This window comes from Ailuropoda melanoleuca, chromosome 8, assembly GCF_002007445.2.
Source record: "Ailuropoda melanoleuca isolate Jingjing chromosome 8, ASM200744v2, whole genome shotgun sequence".
In the NCBI taxonomy this organism is placed as follows: Eukaryota; Metazoa; Chordata; class Mammalia; order Carnivora; family Ursidae; genus Ailuropoda; species Ailuropoda melanoleuca.
Window position 1 is genome coordinate 1 of NC_048225.1, and position 4,070 is coordinate 4,070.

The 4,070-nt window shown below is 58.4% G+C and overlaps 1 pseudogene; it reads right to left on the reverse strand.

The window, feature by feature from the left end:
• Nucleotides 1–472: 472 nt before the first annotated feature.
• LOC117803289 overlaps nucleotides 473–4,070 on the reverse strand; it is a 6,897-nt pseudogene continuing 3,299 nt past the window's right edge.

The window sequence follows — 4,070 nt, forward strand, 5'->3', positions numbered from 1 at the left end:
TCCCTCACCTCCCCACCCCTCCAAAATCCCCACCCACACCCCACCCCGCTCCCTCGGTCCAACCTCCTCTCGTCCTTTCTGATGCCAGTCCACACCTGGTCAGTCTCCTCTGGGTCCCCTCCTACAACCTGACATGGGTGACGATTTACTCCAAATGGGCCCTGTGTCTGTTTCGTTCTCTGTGGCGCTCACCGGGGTCCTGAGCACAGCAGAGACCCCAAACTATATTTTCACAGAAGGTGTTTAAAAATCAGCAAACCACGGAGTACCTCCAGAGGCAGGAGAAGAGGATCCTGGGAGGCTCGTCCCGGAGAATCTGGATCCCTCTGATCTTTGGGGCCCTACTGCCCCAACACACCTGACAACTGGGGAACTCTCCACAGGTCCAGGGCAGAGGCTTCAAACCCCCCACCCCATCCAGGACCAGCTGGTGGGGAGGGACGGCGGGTTTGGCCCAGGATACCCCACCTACCACACACCCCCACACGCACACATTCACAGACAGGCACAGGCGCCCCTTGGCTACCGACCCGGGCGAAAGCTTGAACGCGAGGTAGGTCAGGCTGGTCAGCAGCAGAAAGACGGGCACAGCCACAAGGATGCTGCTGTCGAGCTGCCCCCGAGGTGAGAACAGGGAGCCTGTGGGCAGGAAGGGCCCAGGGTTGTGAGCCTCCCTGGCACCAGGGCGTTCTTCCAAATCCACATGGCAAAGCCCCGCAGGAGTGCCCTGGGCCACAGTGGAAATTTTCTCTTCGGCCACAGGGATTGTGTCATGCCTGCTAAATGAGTCACCCACCCCTGGGCCTCACCTCCTCTATCCGCAAGGTCTTAGGGGTCAGTCACCCTTCCTAGCAGGTCACAAGGGTCAGCCCAGCCCTCCCCAGGGAGGCGAGACTGGGTCCAGGCTCCAGAGATGGAAGCAGAGGCCTGGCGTGCCGTCCCCGGGCCACCCTCACTCCCAGTGACAATTACTACAGGTTCCAAGAAGCCCAACGCTTGGCAGGCATGTTTCCTCCTCAAAAATCTCAGATCTCCAGGGGAGGGTGGTCAACTGGGGCACGACCGCCTCAGGGAGGGGGTTCCAGGAGGGTGAGGGGGGGACAGTGTGATGCACAAGGGAGGAGAGGCCCTTTGGGAGGAGACCCCCACCTCGGGAGGGCTCTGGGGAGTGGGGAAGCAGGCAAACTGGCTCCATTCGCTCCATTGGCCCTCACAGCGCAGCTCCTCCATCATGTCATCCTCCAGGGTGGCCTTCTGGACCTGCAGCCGGGCCTCATAGTGGGAACCGGGGTCCAGTTCGACAGTTTCGAGGGTGAGCTGGGTCACCCCGACAATGTGATCCCTGTGCCGGGCCTGCTGTGGGGTGCCGAGGGTGGGACAGGGTCCGTCAGCCCTCCAGACCACGCGTGCACACACACACACACACACACACACGCAACCATACCCACGCACGTGGGCACAGGCACCCATGCACGCCACAGGCCCGAGAGCGCACACTTACACTCCTCTACCCCTGCACACTGACGCAGGTGCACACACAAACATGTCCGCTACACTCACACACTCCTCTACGCGGGCATACCTGTGCACACGCACATATACAAGCACACGTACTCGTGCACCCCTGGCACACTCGCGTACAAGCACACGTGGGCACAGTCACGCTCCTGGCTCTGAGCACGCCCCTCCTCGTTAGTCCAAGCTGACACCTTCCCCTGTGGGAGGACGGGTGGCCCTGAGCTGCTGCTCCCAGGAGAGAGAGGCCCCTGGAGGAGTCAGCCCAGCATTCCCTCCCAGGCCTCTTCCTGCTCCTTGAAGGCCAGCTCGCAGCTGAGGACGGAGGTCAGGTGCTCCACGACAGGACTGACGCTCCAGGTCAGGACACAATAGTCAGAGCTGATATTCCTCTGTAAGCCAGAGGGAGAGTCCAACTTCAGGGAAACACAGTGAGGCTACATATGATGTGTGGTCAGTATGCCCGGGACTGGGGGTTCTGAAAGATGCTGGGGGGCAGGAGGGCATGGTCAAGGCCCTCCCAGGAGGTCTGTCTCCTCCCTTGTGCCATCTCCCAGGGAGGCCCCAGGTGGGACAAGATGACAAGGAGCTCCGCCAGCCCCTGCAGCCAGACAGGGTGTTTCGAATGTCGCCTGCCTCTTCCTTCACAAGCTGCTGCTGGAAGCGCTTCCCAGCGTCTTACCAGAGTCCTTCGTGCTATGACGAACGTGCACTGCAAGTGACTCGAGTTGTACCGTTGCCCCGACTCCAAGCCCTGAATCTTCACCTTCCTTCAAAACCGTGCCTCTCCGGGAAGCAGCGGGCCCTCCCCTCCCAGGGGCCCAGCCTGCTCCTAGCCCCAGGTCTCTCTGAGTCGGGACAGCGCTCTTTCATGGGGCCATGGAGGTGAAGGGCAAGGGGACCTTGCCCCCCAGTCCCCACGAAGCCAGAATGTTCCCTGTCAAGGCACCCAGATCAGGCCTCACCATGTCTCCGGGGCAGGTAGTGTGGGTCCCCAGGCGGACCTGCTCCTTCCCAGAGACGGACCGGTGGAAAGTGACGGTGAAGGTGCTGGAAGGCACGAGCGCCTCCTCGCCGGCAGCACCGCAGCGCGCTCACTGGTCCAGAAGACACGTCTGTGCTTGCTGCCCAGTTCGAGGTTGCCGGGAAGGGTGTGTGTCGGCGCGAAGGGGCCACTGCACCCGCCTGGCCCTTCCTGCTGCTCCCATGGGAACCCCACCCTCATGGCCTCGTGCAGCTTGGCCCTCCAGCCTCACCTGGGAAAGAGGAGCCGGGGACTGGGACCACGGCCCAGCTCTGGGGCAGACCAGGGGCAGCCAAGCCTCACGATGTTGGTAGTGAGGCAGGCGAAAGATCCAGCCCCGGGCCTTGGGAACAGTGACGATTTGGAGCCCACTGCGGCGGCTTCAGGGCAGGATTAGCCAGCCCACCCTCAGCCCAGGACCGAGTCACTTCAGGGCCCTCAGCAACCCCCCTCCTCCCTGCCGGCTGCTCACAGCAGACTGAAACAGGGTACAGGTGCTGACAGATGCCGAGGACAGAGAACATCCCTGGTTGCTGCTCCAGGCACTCCCATTGAAGAGGAAAATGGACCACAGCAGGCCCAGGCCAGGAGGCCCCGGAAGACAGAAAGTTACTAACAATAAGCTAGAGATAACCAGAAGACCTACTGCAAGCAAGAGATAACCAGCAGTTTCTGCTTCTGTAACCAGGTTTCCTGCCTGAAGCAGCCCCCATTCCCCCAGTTCAAACCCACCTACTGCACTCACCATGGCCCTTGGAGCCTGACTGCCTGTGTCCCTATAAAAACCCTATAACCCCATTGCCTGGGGCCCAGATTTTGGAGCAGGAGCTCACGTGGGTCTGCCGGTGCAAAATAAATCTGACTTCTCCTACTCCGAGGGTCGCTTGGTCTCTTGCCAGCCTGGTTCTCATTTTTCTGCAACACTGCTACTGATAAGAGCACCTGGCATGTTGCAACGAATAGATTTTAAATAAAAGTTTTGTGAGTGGGATCTAATATGGCATCTGCCCTAAACAAGCTTGTGATACTATTATAAAATAAAATTATTACAATCAAAATAATACATGTCTTGAAATTTTTCCAGATATTGTTCAAATATTTTTTATTTTTTTCAAGGATGACAAATAAGTGATGTGAGGCCAACTCCCTATGTCCCTGGCAAATACTGTTAATCATCCATCATTCTTTCCTGCTGACCCTGACCCAGGCTTCAGAATCATGCTTAGCACACTGCTGCAGATGCTTTGTCCCACCCGGTCAGAGAAATGTATGTGGAAACCTGAATTTTATTAGACCGTATGAGGTTTGAGACGGGGTGCTGTGAGACAATGTAGAAGAGAGATCCAAGAGCCACATCCTTTCCTACAGCTGCTAACGTTGGCTGATCGGGGATATTTGCTAAGATGTATGAGCTCATTTCATCCTTACAAATACCCTACACAGGGGCGCCTGGGTGGCACAGCGGTTAAGCGTCTGCCTTCGGCTCAGGGCGTGATCCCGGCGTTATGGGATCGAGCCCCACATCAGGCTC